This window comes from Lonchura striata, chromosome 1A (genome assembly GCF_050655825.1).
Source record: "Lonchura striata isolate lonStrDom1 chromosome 1A, ASM5065582v1, whole genome shotgun sequence".
NCBI classification, from domain to species: domain Eukaryota; kingdom Metazoa; phylum Chordata; class Aves; order Passeriformes; family Estrildidae; genus Lonchura; species Lonchura striata.
Genome location: NC_140741.1, coordinates 41,757,932 through 41,782,050, shown reverse-complemented (window position 1 = coordinate 41,782,050; position 24,119 = coordinate 41,757,932). Strand labels below are relative to the sequence as shown.

Genomic DNA, 24,119 nt, shown 5'->3' with positions numbered 1-24,119 from the left:
AATGCATCTTCTTCCCCATGGCAGCAAGCTCACCTTCTAGGGGGATTTGCACACGTGTGTCCTGCGAACACGCCTTTGGTTTCTGGGACTCTGAAGTTACTGCATTAGCACCCAAGGCATGTGATTCAGCAGGGAATAAAAGGGCCCTTCCTGCCCAATGTCAGTGTAATATTAGAATGGTACCAAATGGCTTCAACAATAGGTAAGCAGAAGGGCATCTGTTTCAGATTTGACTAAAATTGTATAATTAGATCTTGGTAAGAGATCCGTCTGCTCATGTGTGGTTTTATCAAATGCTCTTGCCTAATCCATACAAGGAACCAGTTTTCAGTCCTCAGTGGACAGTGTTTCTGATGCAAACATGGGCACAACCACAAAAAACTCTATACCTGTGCAGAGCATTCTGTGTGAATAGATGACTGCACCAATATAGCAGATTTTAACTATAAGCATGGGGAAACAAATCTACAGTGATACCCATTAATGCTGTCTTATTACAGGGCATTTGTCCCTTCCCCATTTTAGATTTAATAATTCCCTCACTGGTAAAAAAAAAAAAAAAATCCACTGGATTAATGTCAAGCAGTGAGATTCATTTTGTTTTATCTTACAAGGGTATCCTGACAAAAAAATCACAACTGCCTCATTTAATGATGTAAAGAATTCACTACCATGTACCACTTGCAGCTTACAAATTAGTCAATCTTGACAAATATACACTAATTAAGGGCAAGAAAGTAAAAAGCACTTATTGATTGCAAGGTCTGAAGCATCAGAAAACTGATTAAATATATGTTGTTAAGGAGTTAATAAATGAATTAACTCTGCTATGCCATGCTCTATGTATACACAAGGCTATGGTAGCTAAATGGCAATTCAATGCTATAGTCTTCAATTATTTCCAGTGGGCTAATAAGACAAGCAATTAGACCATTGTATTCACTTCAAACCACAGCATTAACACACCTACTTGTGCAAAGGAATAAATGATACCCATCAGGTTGGGGCAAAACTACTACATATAAAATATTTTGCAAATAGAAGACCAATTTGTTTAAAGAGAAGTCTAAGTCAGCTGCCAGATAAAAATAATAGAATTTTACAGTTGTAGAGTGATCACAGGAACATCGTAGCTAAGGTCCACCAAGAGGGAGAAAATTCCTACTTAAATGTATTTTAATGGAGATTCTATCCCCAAGATAATGCAAATCATGATGGACTATGATGTCTGCAAAATGACTAACCAAGACCCTTATTTTCTGCCAATTTGACTCTTCGACAACATGCTGCTTATGGTTTGGTGAGCAAGGTTATCATCCTGACACTGAAAACCTAGGGCCAGGTGCCCTAGAGAAGTTACAGACGGGAAACACAGGAAGTTGTCTTTTGCGAGGTCATGCAGAAACGAACATGTTTAGTCCCTGTCCCAGATGGTGTGTGGAAGCTGCTGGGCAAGCAGGGAAAAGGGCAGCACAGCACCCTGCACCCACACACCAAGGGCAGGGCAGGGCAGGACAGTGGTTCCTGCCCGAGGTGCTCACTGCCCCAGCTAGTTGTAGCTGGATGAGAAATCTCATGTCCTATGATCCATGGGATGGGGCTGCCTGGGTCTTGATCACCATATCAGAATTGATACTCAGGTTGAGAATAATCACATAAATGAAGCCACAGACTTACTACTTTACATATCTTCGTACCTGCAAGTGATGTTATACTGCACTTACCATACTTCCATGCTGCTTTATAGAATACCAAAAGATTTGGCTTTCATTAAAAAATTTAAAAATTGCCCATTTTTTTCTTCATTCCTAGAATATATACAATTGAATAAAGAGATCAGAAAGTGGAGGGATGTTTTGCAACTTCCATAGGAAGTAAAAATAATTGCACCTTCTCTTCTTTTTCTCTTTCCTCCCACATACACACAACCACAGCATACACTTATGATGTAGTCATGGAACAACAGGCCTCAGGAGATCACCTAAATCCACCCCTGTCTCATGGATTTACTTGAGAGAGGTTTATTTTGCCTACCAGCAACTCCCAGCCGTCCTTCTTAATTCTTCTAAGGGTCTTCTTGGATTGTAGTGGTGCATCCAGTACCCTCATCCTTGGATCAAAATCAGACCTCATCTCAGAAGCTCCTGATAAGCCTTGACCAAACCATCTGAGTGGTGAAGCATCCCTTGGCTATGCCAGCTGTGGGACATTCTGTGATCATATCAAGAGCTCTTGCATGGTAGAGGTGGGAACAATCAGAACACCAGATGCCCAATCAAGGTGAGAGGCAAAGGATAAGCAATTACCCTTTGCAGCCTTGGTAAACCATTTACTTGAACCCTAGTCCAAGTAGAGCAACACCATTGTGAATTGTAGCCCAAGTGGAATGGTACCATCTTACTGCACTTTGGGAAAAAAGCCCAGTAGTTACTGACTGGGGTTATGGCCAGAATGGAAACTTACTGGTGACCAGATCAAATCACCTTGTAACCCTATAAACAGTGGTCATAAGTGAGGCCCTTTGAGCTTTCCTGGACTGCAGCAGGCTGGGCCAGGAGCTCCCTCTAAGTGGGACACCTCTCAGAGCTCATGAACCCTCCAGCTTTTGATACTCAAACCATCAATGATGATAAAGTCTAGGCTAATACTGCTCCCAACATACAATTCAATGCTCCTTGAGATGCAACCCTTGCCTTTGGGAAACACAAAGGAATTTGATGTGAGTATTCCACTGCACCTCACACATTTTTCCTGTGTGTATATGAATTGAATATGACACGAATGTTACTATCTCAAATCTATAGTTAAGGCACTGTTATAATTGGTAGTTAGCCCTACTGACCTGCTTTGTAAAGGGTAAAGCACTCAGTGATTAAGTGCTGCTAAAGCCTTTTGCACTCTTATCTGTGGATCCATATCCTTTGCACCCTTACCCCCTTTTGCATTTCGAGCTTCCATGCAAATCATTGCAAATTGTTCCTAATTTGATCTTCCTTTATATGCTCTAACCTGTGTAGTAAGTTATAGAGTGAACTTTGCAATTAAACTCTGTAAAGCTGCATTTTCAAAAATATATATGTTAAACCCTATAATTCTCAGTTACGTGCACATTTATTCTTTCTCCTTCTTCTGTTTTTCCCTTCACATAAATTATGAAGCTTTATACTGAGCCATGCTGAATAACCTTAAGAATAATGGGTTTGCTCCAAGAGTACTTTGCTATTTTGACAATGCCAAAATACAGCAAAGCATGTGTTGCTTTGCATCTGTCAGTCACACAGCAGTCTCCTTTGCAGTCTATCAATAAGCACAAAGTGACGGGTGGTCATCTGAACAACACACTGTGCTTCTGTATTCAGCTCAGCAGTCTACACAATTTTAACCAGGGAGCTGCAAGGATAAGGAGAGAAGATCTTTTCCAATCAGGGTAAAATGTTTCAAGTGGCCCATTTTCACTCTGTATACTTCTGAAAGATGACTAAGACTCAATGAGAGAGATTAAGCTCTGTTGGAGGTTCACTGTATTCATAATATATTAATAACCAAGAATGCCTCAATTTTGGTTTTACACTGGCAGTAGACTAAGCTACAAAATAACACAGAGGTGAGAATGAAAACTGAAGGAAGTGACAAGGATTACTCTCCAGTAGCAGTGCACCTTGGGGAAGTGTAAGAATGAGGTTCTGTTTGCAAAAATACTTCAAACCAGTCATTGCTGAACAGATTTCCACAATGAAAAATTTCCTCCATGCACTTATCATTTTAACCTCTAGAAGAGTCCCACAAAAGTCTGTGAATGAGTTACAGCAATGGAAAGAAGGAGATGCTACTCATGAACAAACATTTTACTGGACTATGTCAAAGAAAAAGCGTTTCTTAAAGGATTGTGATAATTCAGATTTTTCTGGCTGCTTTGCTATTATTTCTTTACTGTACTCCCATCTGTGACTGGGAGAGTCACTGAACTGAAAATACATGCAAGATGCAATTTCAAAAATCTGAAGACATAGCATTACTACAAAACACTGGCTCGAAGCATATCCTGCTTCCTTACAGAAGCTTCCAATTTCCTTTACCAGGTACTGAAATTCTGCAGCAACTACCTCTACTAGGTATTTCTGTAGGCTAAGCAAATACCCAACAAATTTTGAAACTGACTTAATATGGATTCAGATATTAATTAACTTTTATAGCAGCAATAGCAAAACATGATTATTCAATAGTAAAACTGGAATCAGAAAATTACTGTATCGATCCTGAAATCTGTGAAGGATTGGTCATTGCTGTAGGTTGCCCACAGTCTGATGAGGTGCTTACTAATGCAAATTTTGGCCATTTCATCACACTGTGCAAACATGTCTTACATGCTGCTGGGAATTGTCTGCAATCACCAGCTTTCCTAGGAATGATGAAACCCCCAAAATTCTTAGGTCTAAGGCTCTTAATGCTTCATAGCTGTCTTCAAATGTTGTTCTCTTGTCTCTCAACTTCCATTTGTAATTTTTCAGAAATATTCCAGAGACAAAGTACCCCCAACAGAGTAAGAAATTAAGGATCTCTTATAACAGTTACACAGGTACTCTACAAATATTTACCACCCTTCCACTTCCTGACACTTATCACACAATTTTTTGTAGTGCCATCAGCTATTATCAGCTAGTGGAAATACAGAGCATATAAACATATATGAACCACAGACACATAAGAAGTGCCATACACATGAGTTCATGAAACTTAATGTCCAAGGAAAATGACCAGGGAAATAAACACTAGGAAGAGAAAATGACACTAAAGAAGGCAAAGGTTCTTTATAAGTTCAGAGTGTTCTTGTCTTCTGCAGCTGAAGATCAAGATCATACACTGTAAATGGATCTAACATTCAGATATATGCTACAAGTCTTGTATGTTCTATGTTTTTTTTTTCCATTGCAAAAGGATGATCTATAGATCAGGGATCTGGTGGTAGATAACTTCAGTGGAATGTGAAACCTGCATTTGTCTGTGGGTCATTGATTTTTGTATTCTTTGCTTGTGGTACATAAAAGAATGAAATATGCTTTACCTATATAATCTCTCTCAGACATTAGAAGTAATTTTTTTCCCCCCTGGGGAATGAAGCCTGAAGAACAAAACATAGCACAATGTATATTCATTTTTATTTCACTGAAAAACATTGAGTGTGAGTGAAACTGAAAACAAGACAAAAAACAGACACAAGAAAATCTCTGATTTGGGCTAACTTTTTATACTGTATCTTCAAGAATGTCACAAAGATTGGTCTGTTGATTTGTAGATGCCACACCTACAGGCACTACCTATGCCAAGAAGCCATCAATTACCATGCCCTTCATTCGGCATCTTAAAGAAGTTAGAAAATGTAAATAGGAAGGCATGATATATACCATGATGTCAGTTCTGTCTTGTATTTTTCCTTTACTTGTATACACACTTTAAAACTCAAAGAAGCCTATTTTAGGAATCTTACCATTAACTTCCCTAAAGAAAATAAAAGCAAGGGATGGACAACTCACTATTCTTTAGGCTTTCTTTTCTTCTGCAAAATTTCAAATTTCCTAACAACCTTTCCCCCATATAGTCTATTGCTACCCTTAGATGTCATTGAAATAATGTTAATATTTGTAGCTGGGTATGACACTCAGCCACCAGGAGCAAAGCTATTTGGCACTGTAATGCAAATGACTGCATTCATCAAATAAGCTTTGTTAGTTATTCATTGTGTTCCTTATCATTCCTTTCCCAAACCCCAGTGCTTCTGCATTGTGCACAGAGGTGTGTCCACAGCAGCATCCCCGCTGTAAAACCCACCCTTATCAGGCAGACCAGGGTGCCACCGCAGTGACCTGCCAAGTCACTGTGTCCCCTCTCCTTCCCTCACCCTTTTGTGCCCAGTGTTGCTCTTTGTGCTCATCCGTGGGATCTGTCCCCCCCTGCTCAGATCACTGTGCCAGACCCTCTCCCACAGCTGAAAGAATGATTTGCAATGAAAGAGAATCTAGAGAGATGGGTAATTCCCTCCTTTTACCTCAGCTCCTCATTTTCCTCTGAAATGGACTGCACCAACCAACTTTCTGCAGGGTTAGGCTTTTAGAAACAACTACAGCAACAAAACCACCCAGCCCCTGTGTGTACTAAGGCAGCCCAACAGGCTTGCACAGACAGAAAACGGTATTGATAGGTTTGGAAAGGGACAGACATGGACTCTCATGCAGGCAGACACTGGGGGCTTATTTTTCATTAAATCTTTCACTGCTTAACACAGTTCAGCATACCATTTTTACCTCCAGAGAAAAGCTTTTGGGGGATGGAGCCAGAGATTAATCCCTCTGTAATTTCTACTGCTGCTGGCAGTACTAACTGCCAAGGGATTTTGGGGAAAGATAATGGCACTGTTAACTCGAAATCTAGGTGTAAAAGTGGTCTTAATAAAACTGGGATGGTTGAGGCCCCATCAATAACCACCACACACCAATTTTATTGGATGTAACAGATGCAATCTGATGTGGTACAAGAGGTTCATCCCAGTATGGTAATTAATAGAGGTTGGGGAGCCACTCAAAAAATTGCCTGCCACAACAGCAAACCATCTGGGACAGTCAGTTTAACCTCTAAAGCAAAGTAAAGATGTAAAAAGAGCTTATGTGTAAACTTGCATTTTACACTGAAGAAAGATCCAAATCAGTAAGAGGACTGGTCTGGACATTTCTTCAGTGTAAAGTGCAATTAAGCAGGGTATAAAAACATGTGTATAATTAAGCTAGTTTGGAATGATTCTGCAGATTCCATAATTAGTGTTTGTATAAGAACATATTTTCTGTTTTGCAAGAATCAGCAGTTGATTGTTAACCTGAGAAGATGCTGATACCAGCATAATTATTTTTACATATACCTACCTTTCCATGAAAACATAAGTTAGAGACAATTGCTCTAGCCAAAGAATAGGTGTAGTAACACATGGCATAATAAATTGTTCCCAAACAAATCCAATTCTATTTTTCTGTTTATCTTCAGCAGTTGTTATTTTTTATTTTGGAGTATGGAGGGGAAGAGGTAGAAGCACTAATTTCACGTTCTTGGCATTATATGTTATCTCGAGCAAAACTTTCCTATACTTTTTTTTGCCCTGGTACTTCCTTGTTGCAGATCAAGATTACCCTGTTAGGCTGATGGATGCTTTGATACTACAGTTAGGGTAAATAGAGTAATAGACTAGAGTAGTACTATTATATGTCCTGTGTAATGTACTTACAGATGCTTTATGAACCAAGTGCGAGATTCCTAAATCTTCTTGTTGAAAAAGAAGAGTGCACAAAGATTTGTAGAAGTTAAAGGCTAAAACAGGAATGGAATACTAGGAATTTATCAGTTCAATCAAGAAAATGGGAGCTATTTAATATCCTGACACAGACTGTTTTCACTGGAATCCCTTATGCTTCTGGTCATCTGTTCTCTCAGATTTTCATGAGTCCTCTTACCTTCTTGAATCTTTAATTTGTTTTGCACTAATAGAGCAAGAGTCTTCATCACTAGTTACTAAAATTACGTTTACTGTAGCTTCTTTTAAACTTACCTATGCATTTTCTGTGCCCAAGTTGTCAAGAAGGCCAGTGGCATCCTGGCTTTTTCAGCAATAGTGTGGCCAGCAGGACTTAGGGCAGTGACCATTCCCCTGTACTCAGCGATGCATGTCAAATCCTGAGATCAGTTTTGGGTTCTTCACTACAAGAAAGACATTGAAGTGCTGGAATTTTTCCAGAGAAAGGCAAGGAGGCTGGTGAAAGACCTGGAGCACAAGTGAATGCATGGAGTGATTGAGGGAGTTGGGGGTGTTTAGCCTGGAGGAAAGAAGGCTGAGGGGGGACTTCTTGCTCTCTACAACTACCTAAAATGAGGTTGTAGTGAAGTGACGGTCAGTCTCTTCATTCAAATAACAAGTTTGTCCCAGGGCAAGATTGGATATTAGAAAAATATCTTCACAGAAAAGGTTATTAGTCATTGAAATAAGCTGCTGAGGAACGTGGTGGAGTCACCACCCCTGGAGGTATTTAAAAGAAGTGTAGCTATGTCATTCAGTGAACATGGTTTAGTGATGGACTCAGCAGTGTTAAGCTTACAGTTGGATTCAATGATCTTAAAGATCTTTTTCAACCTAAATGATTCTATGAATTTATGAATAGTCAATATTAAGGAATTCAGCAATCAGTTTCTAAAAGCATCTCCTTGACTTTGATAATATGTGTTATTAGTAAGTTTGTCCCCATTTATCTTAGGTGATGAGGAGAGCAGTTCTAATGTAGCATAGAATCAATTTACAATAATGATAAAAAATAGAGCCTTTAAGGCATGCCTGTGTTAGCTCTGCTATGCATTTTTACAGAGTTTCTTTCTTTGTCCTCTCACCTTTTTCCAGTAATGGAAAGTTCACCACGACGTAGAACACCTTCCAAAGCTCAGACACTTTTTCAGGCTCTTTGTCTAGGATGCATTGACCATTATCAGGAAAAAAGTGTGAAATGCCCACTGTCACCTTCACTCAGCTGCCAGGAGCTGGAGATGTAACAAGTTTCATCCCTGGTTGTGGTGCGACAGGACTAGCACAGCATTTTGGGAAAGATCACTCAGGTGTATCTCAAAGATACCACTTTACAATTAAATTTGTTTGGCTCCATCTAACAGAGTTTAAGACTGAAGTGTCCACAGAACACTAAGAAAATTGCTGAAACTGCTTGAAATTCAATTGTGACAAATACCTAACTCTGGATAAGGGTCTTTGAAAATCCTGGACAAAAAGACTTGAAAACAGGAAAAGCAATAGTATAGAGGTATAGAAGCACACAAAACATATTCTGTCCAAAGCCAACAACTTTGCATTTGTATAAAAAATGCTGACTAGAACAAACTACTTATCAACTTGTACAATATTCATCATGTCTGTACCAACTCTAGTGACTTTTTTACCTACATGTTCTACAGGAAACATCAACACTGGAGAAACATCTAGGAAAAAGGAAATGTTTCTTATAACCCTGGTATACTGAATTAGTAAATGACACATAAAACAATCTAGTTGCAAATTTTTAACCCTTAAAATGAGATGTAAACGTATTATAGTGCAGAAAAATCTAAAGGTGTGCTTTCTGCAAAGGGAAAGCATTAGATGTTCTCTTAGCAGAGGCAAAAAAATCTTTCCATTTGCCACAGACTCCATAGCACAGAAGATTAAATTTCAGTAGAAAATTATAAAATCAGCAGAAAATAAAATTTATCGTTCCTACACATACTGCAAAAGCAGTATTTTACTGAAAAGACTGAATACCTCAAATACAACATAAAAGCTTGCCATAATGACAGATAGTTCTATTAGAAATGGTACTGAGTGCATAATTAACCAGTGCTAATACCTATCTGAATATCCAAAAAGAAGAAAAATTTATTCAAGTGGAATATAAACTATTCATCAAAGCTGGGGGGGGGGGGGGAAGGAAAAATATAAATTGCTTCACTGAAAATATGCACTAGTCAGGCTATGTTTATGATTCCCTGACAGAAATGTATAAATAGGAAAAATTTACAACTCATTCACTAGGGGCTAATGAAGCAGAACTAAGATCACATATTCACTATCACTCAAGTGGAGAGCATTTGCAGCTTCTCGATTTTATATGGAACTGCCTGCTCAAGTCACCTATTCTGTAACAAAGATCATATTTTTTGTTTCAGTCTAAACAGTAAACTGTAATTGGCTCAGAAGTTTCATTTTTCTTAAACTAATGTTAATTTAATGAATATTTTCTCCACATTCCTGGATAGAGGTGATGGAGGACTTTGCTTTCTCAGTTTCCAAATATTAATCAGTTACATATAGTAAGGCATAAAATGCAATATTTAATTTAATTTTCCTGTTCTGTTAAATGACTTATATTCTTCGATAAACAACCACAGCTCTAAAATTTTGGATTTTTTATAGCAGTTTACAAAAAAAGGAAAGTCAATCCTGTTATGTCCATACTACCTAAGCTACTGCAACTATTTAGCTGCAAATGTGAACACAGTATGTATCAACAATTTTAAAAATTGCTTCTTGAGTGAAAATATTTGTAAAAGATAATCAGAAGTTTATACTGTGTAGACAGGTGCAAGTAAGGTCTAAATTCTCAAGCAACAGCAAGTTTCCAATCCCTGAATGTTCATTTGGAGTAACACAAGCTACATTACTTTGCAGCCAATAGAGGCATATGGACAATATTCCTGAATATACTCTCAGCTTTGAAAGTTGTAACACTTGCAACTGTAAACATATTTCTGAATTTTTAGCATCATCTTACTCTGATCGTGTCAAGTAGTATTTCCTAGAAGCTGGTTGTGAATGAAATATAAACTGGGGAGATTTTATGTATTTCCCATTAATTTACATTTTCAGAGGTCCTAGCAAAAATGCTGTCCTGAAGTTTTAGCCAAGTGATTATCCCTGATACATTATTTACTTCCTAATTTATTTACAAAGCCTATAATTCACTTAACGAAGATCTAAGTATGTAAGGTATTCTAAGAATGCTAAACAGATTTAAAATTACAGGCCTGTTTCTAAGAAGAGGAAAAAAAATTTACTTTGTGTGTCCAGCAGCATGTTAAGAAAATATTCTCTGGAGTTCTGCCTCTGTTCTTCAAATGGGTTCAACATATTGCCAATCTATAACTTTTTTCCTGGTCTAAACATAAACCTCCACTATACTTATAGAAGTGTCCTTACTGGAAGGTTTAATTATGCAAATTGTTTTCTGTAAGCATACAGACAGCTGGAAGGACAAAAAGAAAAATATCTTACAGCAACTGGTCATGTATCTTTAACTTCACTCTGCCTACAGTTGCATATCTGGAAAGGGATGACCAATACAGACCTATTGAACAAAGGTAAGCATGAGACTAGCTTACTTATGGGTCATCCTCTGATCCCCCAAGAAAAAGGAGAGCACCTTGTAAATACTGCAACCAGTGTTGCATCCTGCTCAGCAGAGGTCAGGGTGATCCTGTCTTCCTTCTGCATGGGCTGAACAAAAGCCATGCAGGGCGAGGCAAGGCAACTCTCTATTTTCTTCTTTAATAGCAAAGTAAAAGACCTAATTGTCCACTAGGAAAAACAACCTATTCCTGGAACAATATTCATAGTACTTTAACTGAGGATAGCAAAGCTTTTCTCCAGAATGTTGTACATAGTACTAATGCCAGTGTAATTGGTATTATTCAATAATGACTATACGTGTACTGGGGAGTAAACAGAAAGCTAGTCAATCAGAATTCAGTAGTTACCAGTATTGAACACATCCATACCAAACATAGCAAATCTCTCTCTAGAGGAAGAAAAATAGGAACCATAAAAGATCTTTTGCTTGACATGGCTTGAAGAGCATTTTCATAACCTTTTGTACAGTTGGCACATTTCATTGTGGATGAAATGGTAAATAAATCTTACAGAATGGCTCGTATCTTTATTTTTTCAGATCTTTTCGTTGTTGCAGAGGCCCAAACAACAACACCTGTGATACTAATTTTGTTTCACCAATGAACAAAGATTGATATGGTAGTCAGAGAATCAAATTAGAAGGAAGAGACAGGAGTAAATATTCTGTCAGTGTTGTTGAGTGCTCCTGTGCAATAAAAGGAAATCAAATTTTTCTCATCCCTCCTCTTGCATTCAGATTTTCCTCAGTAAAAAAAAACCAAAAAAACCAAAAAAAACCCAAACAATTCTTAGTGTCTTCAAAATCAAGTGTGGGAATAGCAACTTTTCTAAAAATCTGTTACCTACAGTACATTCCAACTAAAATCTCCTGAGTTATGGGGAGGTTGGAGGCTGAGACCTATTCCTTCACAAGTCATACTAGAAATCAACAGCACTACTATTTGTATGATGACCTTTCTGTATAGTGCTAAGAATTGGTTTTCCTTGGCAACAGAATTAATTAATTGGGACCTAGTCCCAGCAGCTGCTGCAGCTGCAGTCATTGCAAACCAGAAAGGTAAGCTGAAATTTCTCTTCCACTTCCAACCTATTTCATATCCCACTGAAGACATATGAATGGGAAACCATTTTCGTTACAGGGAGCAAATTTCAAAGCATCAGCTACCTGCTGCATACTTTTGCCCTAAATAAAATACAGGGTGCATGCTTCTACAATCCCTTTTCCATAAATCATTTTAGCACAGAGTAAAAGAGAGGCAATATAAAATTTATTCCAATAGGGTTACTTGTTTAAATGCCTCTAATGCTAAGGGTGAGAATGTGCTTTGAAGAGTCTAGAGCTGTCCTGCTAAGATTAGAGTACTAAATAGGATCTGACTACAGGTCCATTGTATTTTTGCTTAACTTCTACTCGTTTCAGGAGTTAATTATCTGTAAGAAGGTTATTGTAAAATCATGAATCCACTCTCAGCTGGAGGTCAAGTAAGTAACTAAAGAGAGAAGAGACCTTACAGAGAAATTATTAAATTAAGATTCTTAAAGTCTTATTTGCCTATTTTAATCTTAATCAAAATCCTTTTCATAAATTCTAGATGAGAATAATTGTTTTTATAGCAACCCAAGTGAATCCATTCCCAACCTAAAAGTATTATCTACTTCATAGTACACCATTTCCAGACTGAGAAAAATGTTGGACAAAGCAACAGACCTTGAAGACTATCAGCAATCTTAAATAATAGCAGATTATGGTGTAAGAAACAGTCTTTGTAGACTCAGAGCTCTCTGAAGCATTTCCCAGCCCATAAGCCAAACACACTTTACAAGCTTCAGACGGAACAACTACTAAGCCTGAATTACCAAGACAAAGGATTAACATCAAGACAAAGTCTAAGAAACCCAAATTCCTTGCACAGAAATATACAAATCCAGAACATAGTTAAACTTTGCATGGAAATAAACTTTAATGCATCTGAGTACCACTAGGTAAGGGAACAGAGCTGCATACAGCACTTGCTGAAATCTCTACAAGAACATCAGGGAGCCTAAAGGAGCCCATTATATTGCATTTTGGGGGCATGCAAATGCCCATAGACAAAATTCAAATTTAAAAAAAAAAAGAAATTACAATCTCATTACTATGCACAAATGGGAAAGAACTCTTGGCTGCTATGCTGAGAAGGCTGTCATAATTCTATAAATAATCAGACATACTGATCACTTGGGAGCTTTTCCTTCTGAATTCCCTTAGTATTTTGTCTTCAGTTGTCAGTAACTATAACATCTGTCCTCTCCATTGAGCTGGGTAATGGCCCTTGTCTAACTCTGAAACATTGGACTAGCACTTGTGAAGCCATCTCTATCCAGGAAATAAAGATAAAGCCAATACTACAAAATATTTTGAATTTCTAGTCTACCATTAATTGCCCCAAAGAACTTAACATAAGGTAAGCAAGCACTTGCCACCAAGCAGAACCTTGTGACAGCCCACAAAAGTGCTCTCCCAGCATACATGAACTGTGGCCAAGCAAGGGGTTCTTTCTCAGAGGAAAGGCTTAGGATAGTCAAACATGCCTCCACACTTTCCTAAGAGGGCAATTCAGGCATGCTAGCAATATCTCACAGGCAAGATTACCAGAGGCAGTTGATAAATCTAAGAGAGTTTGTATGTTCACTTATTGTCACAAAGTTAAAGGAAAAAATATTGATGTAAACTTATTGCTCTTAATATAATATTGAAAAAAAAACCAAATAAGGGATATACTGCTAGTATTAAAATAAAGTTATATAGATAACCCTAGATATAACTGTTCCATTTACTCTAAACAGCAGTGGAGTCTCATTTGCTCTTTCAAAGGCATAATCAGTTGAAGGACACATTTTTCTTCTTTGTTCTTTCCCATCAATTTTAATAGGTACAGAACATCAGTCACATGAAATGTAATGGGACAAGAAGATGGATGAGTACATTTGAAGCCACTAGTCACAGGACAGAAAGCATCCTGACAAAGTGACACTGGCAGCATAGGGTTCAACAATAGAGCCTGGACAATATTTAGTAAGTGAAACTACAGTGCTACATGATTTGGTATTTTCTCACTGGGCAAAATCCTTTCCCTGTCACTATTCATCATATTCCTACAAGTCAGGCTTTCCAAGACATTCTCCTTCTGAACATGACCAAATGACATTTTTAAATCAGGGAAATACATAAATCTGGGGACAAAGAGGTCATTTGGAGATAAATTGGAATTTTTTCCTATGTTAAGAACTTCAAACTGCTTCATCAAGAAGGTTTTAAATGGTTTAGATTCACACCTGAAATATGAAATATATTGTGGTTATAGCAGTGAGGAGATTTGGTATCTATGTGGAACTGACAAAAACAGGACTCTACTGCTGATGACAAAAATACCAAAAATCCCCTCTTTCTACTAGGATCCAAAGAAAGCAATAACAACAATTTAACAATTAGAAATTCCTTCACACAAAAAGCCTCTGATGTGCATACTACAGAAGTTTAATGTACAGTGAAGGAAAAAACAGTCATCCAATAAACCAAACCAAACCCTTCCTGTATATTGAGGAAGCACTGGAAATGCAGGCAGGCCTACACCCTACTGTAATGTTCCATTTGTGTTGTAACTTTACCAGTAAATGCTGTGTGGTTGCATCTAGCACTTTATGATGGTTATTGTGATCACTATCATCATTATCAGGCAATGCTAATTCAGTTTCTTCATTAGCCATTTGCCACAGTCTCTACAGGTAATCTTTAAGCTTTAAATAACACTGAACTTTAGACAAGAACAGGAAAAGAGAAACCAGAACCTCTTAAAATATACCCACAAGAGAAGAAATTAGGGCCAGACCTCCAAGTCCCACTGCTGCACAGAGTAGGTCCTATACCTCAATATACTCCAGTCACCCTTCCAGTGGTGTGTAATATGCAGAAAGACAGCTTTTGGCAAATTCTCCTAAACAGGGCAACATGCCTCTCTGGCATCACAACATGCATTGCTGATAGGCTGGAGCACTCTTTCTCTGTCAAGTACCTCATTGGAAGCTGTTTACAGCTACTACATCTGTTCTTGTTACTTCTCTCCCACAAGGCAGAGACTGTGTATGCTGGTAAATACAATTGCACATAGACAAGAGTTTCCCCCACTAAGTCACATATCTCAGAATGGGAAATCCAGAGAGAATGGAGATTCTGCATAAAGAGAAGTTCTGAGATTTCTCAAACAGTTAACCTAGCTCTGGAAAGAGCAAAACAATTTTAGGTAAAGGAAAACTTACTTTTGGCTTCCAAATTTCATACTACATGAACTAATACACTGCTTCATAAACTATTGAATATGTTTCAAAAGTTAATCAACCTAAATATTCAATTATGATGATGTACAAACAACATATAGGCATTTGTGGACATTTTTCCCTGTGTTTTTTTTTTCTGTAAGTTCATGTTTGAAGAAATATCTAAATGTTTTATGAAGCATCTTGATTTTGATGGAATTATATTCCTTAGTGAAAAATAATGTAGATACTATCCACACTTACTGTATTCCTCATTTATAAACTTAACTGTCTCTGTCTTTCCCAACTATAATAGATGAAAAAGTAAGTGAAAAACTGTATTGCAATGAAAGATGCCATCCCTACTTTTAGCAACCTTGACTTCTGAGAATGCATTCCAAATGCTGAACTTTAACTAATAATCAACCTTTTCTTCCATTAAAATTTATTTTGAGCTGGCAGTTCCTGTGACCCCAGATATCATGAAGACTGCATATTTCACATTCTAGCCATGGGGAAATCAAAGACCTGAAAAATTATTGTTCTCTGAGCAGCTTTCCCTGAAAATTCATCACTATAATATGCAAAAAAAAAAAAAAAAAATTACAAATACAATCAAACATATAACATGGGACATTCAATAACTCTGTTATATTACATGTAACCAAAAAGAATCTTTTTTTCTGATTATTTCAATTTTTCGGTCCTCATAATGATTTAGCCAAGTTCACCCAATCCCATGCTCCCTGTGGTCCTCAGGACACAGGTTCTGGCACTGCAGTGTGTATTTCTGACTCTACAGAGCAACTGAACATGTAACAAGTTTGTGGCTCTCTCCCAGGAGCTTCACCAGTTTGATGCACACGGACACAGCAGCTGCACTGACATTTGCAAGCAGGACAGTCCTTGAAGGCAGGTCTGCAGATGCTCACCAGGAGCAGCCTGGGGCTCAAACAGCCATGGCTGGCTCCTGCTGGCCCTGATGTCTCTGGGCCAGCCCCACAGCCAGACCACAGCCTCCTCCCAGGGCCATGCACTGCTGCCACTAGCATGTGGCTGCATTTCAGCCTCACCTCTCGAGCAATGCTGTCAACCCTAGATATGCAGAAGAATATCAAGCCAGAGTAAGACTGGCTCTAAATATTATCTTTAAAGTTCATCCCAATTCATTTCAAATTTCAGAAACTGAATCATTAAACCTGATTGACCGCTGAGTTTTTCTCAGTGATCATGAGTGAGACTGCTACTAATGAAAAGTAGTTTTTACATGATGATTCCAGGAGCTAGGAAAAAAACCCAAACAAACACCCTCCCCCGCAAATACTGAAAGAATGAAACAAAAAAGAAAGAATTCTCCAGCTGGGTGAAGAACTCAAAAACTAAGACAAATTTAAAAATCTAGACAAATCTAGACAAATTAAAGACACTTGTGGACTTTTTGCAGATTAAATCCTCTCAGGTTCAACTCTGACATTAATATACCTGAGGCACAGGAATTCTAGGTGTGATGTGGTTTGGAAGATTACTTGTTTCACTGTGCTTATGTTGTTTCAGAGGTCAAATGTCATAGTTAAAACCTCTGAAGAATAACCATTACCATAAAAATCAGAAGATAATTTAAAAAAAATTAATGTTGGTTTTACTGCCCTTTGCTTATTAACAAGGTTTGGTTTTTTTCAGTTAAACATAAAAATGAACAAACAAAACCCCCGACCTTCATACTGGAGAAGAAAAGACTATTATTTTTTCCACCTGAGAGAAGAATATGTAAAATGTCCTAACTTCCTAAAAGTTAAACAATAATAACTCACAACAGTGAGAGTCATGGAAATCTACATCATCCTATTATACAGGAATGGCCAAATAGTCACCCTGTTCTCTGCCTCTCTACATCAGTATTTTAAATAAAAATACAAACGCTTAAATAAGAGACTTTGAAGTGCATTATATAAAGACACTATAATTCCATTCCTAGGTCCAGTCCTAGAAATGGCATACAAGTATTTTTAAAATTCTCTTTCTGATCCACTATTTGTTTTAATAATATTATAGATAACCTTTGAACAGTAGCTGATTTAATATCCTCTCTTAACCTACTCATTTTTATTACAGTTATTGAGCAAAGTAAAACAAAAGACAAGCTTATTGCGCAAGAAATAGAAAAGTAACCATCTTCATTGCATCCACAAAGTGTATCAAGAGTAATCAGTATAGAAATTCTTAAATTTTTTCATGTCTTCATATTTTAAGGTGATGTTAGGAAACTTGGAAATCTTTCTGCACCTGAAAAAAAAAAATCTACTTAAGAGTAGCATCAAACTACTTTGCATTAAACTAAAAGATGAGAAAGGCCTTTGTGATTGAAATTAGCCAGTGGGTTCAAAGTTACAGGGTTGACAGAAAAGCAAATACTATTACAAAAAGCTCATGCCATTTAAAATAACAGGTGGAACATAATCTGAAGCTAAATAGTCTTAAAGCCAAAGATCCAAGATTTTTTCAGTATTTTTTAGAAATTATTTTTATAAGACCTCAACAAATCCCTGAGGGTGGAAAACTGCTAGTTATCACCAAGCTTTGCTGTGTACATCTCCATTAAACTCTCAGATCCTGTGAGAAAAGTGGTGAAAAAATCTACTGTCATTTAACCTCACATGGTGGAGTGTTTGGCTGACATTTTAATGCCCTTCCTCTTCAATGAGCCCCCCAAAAAATACTGAAACTTCAAAATATGCTTTTTTTTTTTTTTGACAGAATGCTCATGGTAGCAAGACGGGCTTCATCACATCACTGATGTATAGAACTCACATAAAGATACATTTTGCTGTAGGTCTAAGGATTATATCCACCCCAAATAACATCAGGAAGCAATTCTCAAGAAAGGATGGCTTTGTAAAAATGTATAAAAAACTGATTAGAATAATCCTTAATCCCCATTGTTAAATTCAAGATGCAAGGAACAAACAGTAAAATGAAAGAGCAAATCATGCTATTCAGTACCTGAACCACTTTTTTTTTTTTTCCATTTTCATGGCACTCCATGTAGAATCGTAGAATCAAAGAATATCGCTGCAGATTACAGATATAATCTCAGTGTGACTTTTTATAGGTGCCTGTGTTGTACCCATCCCCTGAATTCTTATCTCACATACTATTGTCTGCTTTCTTATCTCTGGATGACTCTTTCTTTATCTTTCCTCTTGAGGTATGCACAGGAACTATATGCCTTTTACAAAACCGTAAACAAGGACAGAAAATGAAAGCCTGGCCCCAATGAAATCAGTGGTAATACTACAGAGTTTCCTGGATTTTACCAGAAAAAAAGTTTTATCACTTCTTGGTTTGAGATTGAAAATAATACTTAAGTACTTGTCATGTAATTCAGGGGTCATGTTCAAAAGAATGACTAAAAAACTGGTGTTAACAGGTTAAGATTTTTAGACAACAAGATGACAACCTCCTTACATGTGTACTTGTATGCATGGATGCCTTCTCTACAGCCACTATCCAAGCAGACAGCCAGAGCTGGTTATTTCAAGCAGCCTGTGTGTTCCCAGACCCAAATCCCAATCCTCCAGGACTCCTCAGGGAGCCTTCACACCCAAACAGAGTTCTGTGGCAAAAGCCTAAAGTCAGACAAGAGGTGGCCTGAAAGATGTCTATAATATTCTCTTCAAAGCAACTGGCATTGGTGCCTCAAAGCCCAGAGCTGAGGAGTGGGTGCCCAGGGCTCTGGGCAGCTCCTGCTGGCCGCTGATGCTCCCTGGATCTGTGGCACAGCATCCAGTGAGGGAAAGTGAGCTCCTCCACCAGGAACAAGTTGTTACCAATGTCATGACACTACTTTATGGCAATGGGATTATTTTTATGATTTAATTTCTGTTGTTTCATGCTGCTTAACTATTGGTGTGAAGTAAATAATCAAGGAAACATGAGAACCAGGAAATCTGTGCCTGCCAACCACAAAGATAACCTCTTACCTATAAGAGAAGTCAAATTTTTGAACTCATTTTTCAGTATTTCAGTTCAGCAGAGGTTCTTTAAAGAAATGCCAAGAAAGTTTTTAGAACATGGCTAGAAATGTATGACAAGCTTTACTTGATTACATTTTAATCATACATTACTAATATGAGACAGTGCATTTTTGAGGGGAATTACAAAAAAGATCTCTAAAATGGTTCAGTTAAACAGAACTCCTACAAGTTTATTGACTTTTATTTTTGAACTCTTCAAATAGATAAATGAGTATTTAGAAGAGCTACTTAGAAAAAATGTAAAAATCAGGGAGTTATCACTTGTTTGTTTAAAACAATTGGAGGAGCAAGAAGAAAAAGAAAGGAAATGCAGTAAGATCAAACCAGATCTACTTTTGCTACTGATTTAATTAACTCAGATAATTCAGCTAATTTACAGACAATTAAATTCAGATTTTTTTCTTTCATATTCTCCAGAGGTAAAAGTGTGCTGGTACAGAATTTCTCATAAAATGAGATCTTAGATATAAACCAAAAATGTGTGTGTGCTGATGTAACACAAGCTAGTACTTTCCCATAGCTGGACAAATTCATGAGGGGCATTTGGAGGTGGCATTGATGTAGGCAAACCAAGGTACACAAAAGCTGTGGCAGGTATCTAGAGAAAAGAATGAGAGCTAATGGCAACACCCACATTGAGGAGTTGTCATGTAAATACCTCACATGGCCTAAGTACCAAAAGACAATATTAGTAGCTGAAGGGGAAAATCCCTATTGCATCATCAAGTTACTCAATCCATCTCTGGAGCAAACTCAAACTTCATCAAGACCAGAGAGGGCAGGTCCCAGTGCTAAGGAACACTGCTTGGCCCCCAGTCTTCCATATTCCAATGCCAGCTACAAGCAGTATCTCGTGAAACTTGCAGAAATGCCTCTGTTGTTTCAGTGGACAGGCTTGATGTCTCTCTTGTTAGCAGCTTTGAATTTGAAGAGATTTTCTACTAGAACTTAGTACTTCAAGTAGCCCAAGGGATATCAAAATGAACATAAAGTCAGAACTCTTAACTGGTAAAAATTTGAGCTTTATGGTAATTATGGAAACCAACATGAGAAGCAAACAGCATAATCAGTCTTCAGAGGATTTAAATATGCTGTGAGCAAGCTCTACATTTATCCCAGGTCAAATATAAAACATAAATGTGCAACCTTCCAGTTTTAATCCCTGCTCCACCACTGATTCTCTGAGCCATCTAAGATAGCCTCTCTCTTCCCTTCTGTCTTTTCTCCTTTCTCCCTTCCAATTCTACGCTCACCTGAGCTAGATCTGCTTCTTAACATGTGCCTCAAAAAAGAGGTTTGCACCATTCTTTGGTTTACTTCTAAAAGCAGTGATCTCTCTCCAGTTTTCCCCTCTTTTTCTGTGGGTTAAGTCCCACATTTTGAAAACAAGCACAAAAATTCAAGCAAACAGAAATGACAGCCACACTATTCTGAAGAAAACCTGCATTTTCTTGAGTCTCAAACAAGGCTTTTGAAGATTAGTGCTGATTCCCTTCAATCCTAGCCATATTTCTCTTATCCTTTCTGCTAAATGGGAAGAATTCTCATCATATTGCTAACAAATGACTTTAACTTGCTTCTTTACTCCCTGCAGTGGAAGAAAAAAATCAGCTGAGTATGGCAGAAGTCTGCTCTTAATGGACATGAGCATACACCAGATCCCACCCTCTCTAAGTGACTTGACATAGACTTCCTGAATGCACACTCATTAGCTCAATCCTGCTTATACAGCATACAGGAAATAATATTAAAGTGATCCATGAAGTCGCATGTAGGGCCATAAATTTCAAATTGAGACATATTTCATTTCTGCACTGGTAGGCATATGGAGAAGAGGACTTGAGGGGGATAGTGTTCCTGATACCTTCCCCCAGTGAAGCCAAGAAATAAACCTGAGCCATGCTGAGGACTGGTGAAGAGGCATGAGGGTCCTTCACCAATGCATAGCGGTATCTCAAAAGCTTTCATTCTTAAAATATGAGATATGACTCTTAGACTTTTTATTTTGACCCCAATCTGCATGTGCAGAACACAGTTACCTAAAGAAACGTATCTGGCACACAAGCAAATGATGCTTTTGGAGATGGCCCCCATGGTCTCTGAACTGCTACCTCAGCAAAAGACAAGTATGGAGTAAAGGAATGGGGGAAAGAGTGAGAAATTATACATATTCTAATGATGCCTTTATTTTCCAGCAGCTCTATAACAAAAATCACTGTGATGCTGAATCTAACCTCACTAAAAACAGCCACAGAAAACCTGCCCCACTGCAAACATTTTCATTATTTTCCTCTGCAAACAGGCTTTCCTTTGTTTACTATGTTTTTAAGTATATGAGTGCACAGACTACCTACAGTATCAGGTATTCTAGCATGGGAAAGGTGGCAGATGAGGCTAGGATTGCTTCTTTATATGAATATAAATTAATCTATCTGAGCCACATATGCTAGTGAGCTGCAGCTCATCCTCAGTCAATTCATGTCCCTGACAGGCTAACTTGTCCCAAGCTCTCCAGAAATCATGTAGATGAAAGAGCCAGGCCTGTGGTATAGGAATTACAGGACTGGAGAGTTAAAAAGGGATTTGCAAATCAAGTAGCAATGCCTGCCTTGGCTTAATTTAATTTATCATATTCTACTGTTGCTCCCCCCTCCTAGCAGCAAATCAGAATTGTACACAGAAGCAGTTATGGTGTGAGACACTACCTGATCTTTCCTGCAGCACCTAGTTAAAAATATGCTCAGTATCCTTTGAGCTCTGACCTGCACACACTGAAACAAAGATAGGGATGAGTTTACAGATGAACACAGGATCTGGCAGCGAGCACACTAAGTCATTTCTCTGCCCTCCTTCTGCACCTTATCAGTGACATTTCCCTAACAGCACAAGATTCAGCACCAGGCTCACTGCATTTCAACTCCCCGAGGAACCTCCCTGAGATCCTCCCAGGGATAACACTTTATCTGGCAAGCACCAGAGTAAAAAGTGAAAGCATTAGTTAATTTTGCACCTTGGCTGCTCACATCCACAGACACTCCAACTCAATAGCAAAGATAACAGATAGAGGGAAGAATTCTTCTCAAATCTCTTAAAAACCCCACCTTACAACATTACTGCAAAGAATATTTTGAAAATCCATTTCCTCTAAACCAGACACAGTCTTTTCCCCATACACACATGCAGCCCTTTAAGAAATATTTTATTCTTTTCACAGCAGAACCTGCATTGCTTATTCCCTGGCACAGAAATGCAGACATTGACCTACTCTACTCCATTTTACACTTTCAGATCAGTTTGGCAATTCAGAGCTGGGGAGAGGGAAAAGGAAGAGAGGGAAATGTGCTGCTGCTATGCTTTTCCCTGTGCTGTTGCTGTAAGAAAAAAAATGATGATGGGATTACAACTAAATATTGAACTAAAGGGAAGTGTTCCACCTAGAGACCATCTTCATCAGGCAAAGCAATGGGCATGCTACCTGCCAAGAGACACTCTTTTAGGACTGAATGCACTTGCTGGTTCTGTGGTAAAAAATGATGCAGAGGTATGGCCCCCAGTAGTAATTAACAATGTTAATCTTCTTCTTCCTCTCTATGGTGATAAAAAGAGTCATTTTTATATTTAATTAATGCAGAGGATCATTCTGGAAACTGGCTAATGAGGCTCTGATCACATTACCATGAAAATGTGCATTAACACCACAACTGAGGAGGCTGCTTCATGTGTAGAGAATCCACTTTGTAATTAGCCCACTGTGAAATGAATCACGTCAGGAGGAACTCTGAGGGAACCAGTGGGCACTGGGCACTTAGCTGCTGCTGTGCCAATAGACCACCAACATTCTAAGCTGTTTTTTCTTCCCTGCACTGCCTGTCAGCAGCAGTGCAGTCCAAAACTGCCAGTGTTCAGCCTCTATCAATGGCAATGTGTCAAAGCCAGAACAAATTATAGAGAGGGAGAGAACAGATGCTGAAAGGCACTAAACTTTAGTATCCGTGAGTCTGCTATGCCAAGAGGGAAAAAAAGCAAACAAAAAAGCTGCAAATCAAATACTGATTCAATAGGATCTGACCAAAAATTATGGACTATTATGGGGAAGTACTTGTTTCATCTTTTCTCATCTTATTCTGAGGGAGCTGGGAACAGAGCAGCAGCAGCAGACTGCTACTCTGCTATGCACTACACTGTTAGGATGCTGAAAGAGACACCAAAATACCTAAATGGGATTACGATCTTTGTCTAGTAGTATACAGAAATAACACACACACAATGAATGAACAAGCAGCACATCTCACCCATGGAACCCTGTTGTACCTGTTTAAAGGTGACAACATTTCAGATTTGTTTCAATTTTAATTAATTAATATGAAAATTTAACACACTGCTCAGCCAGCACAGACATGACATAACAACTTTGTTCCTTAACTTAAAAATACCTGAGATCATAGACCTAAGGTTTTCAGAGGCAGCAGTACAATTTATCTGAAATCAGCCTTATTACCAAAGCCAAGGGCTCCCTTAAAACACCACCGATACGGTTCAGTGAGACTGCTGCTATATGACTGACATCTTGGCAGAAGATGCACAAAAATGTTAAAAGAATCCCACAGGAAGTCATCTGAAGGGGGAGTGGCATATGAGCAGAAAACAACAGGCACCCAAAATACTAATAATTACCAATCTCCCCCCAAACAATTTCACTAGCATTTTGCAAAGGAAAGAAAAAAAGGCAAAGCAAAACAAAAGCATCTCTACTTACTGTCTGTAAAGCACACACATTTTTACTCTGGAGATGCTGGTAATATCCTCTGCACTCA

At 38.2% G+C, this 24,119-nt stretch overlaps 1 protein-coding gene across 2 annotated transcripts in view; it reads right to left on the bottom strand.

Moving 5' to 3' along the window:
* The window catches only part of PDZRN4 (PDZ domain containing ring finger 4), a 241,287-nt gene that overhangs the window by 82,144 nt on the left and 135,024 nt on the right, over nt 1–24,119 (bottom strand). The window lies entirely within an intron of this gene.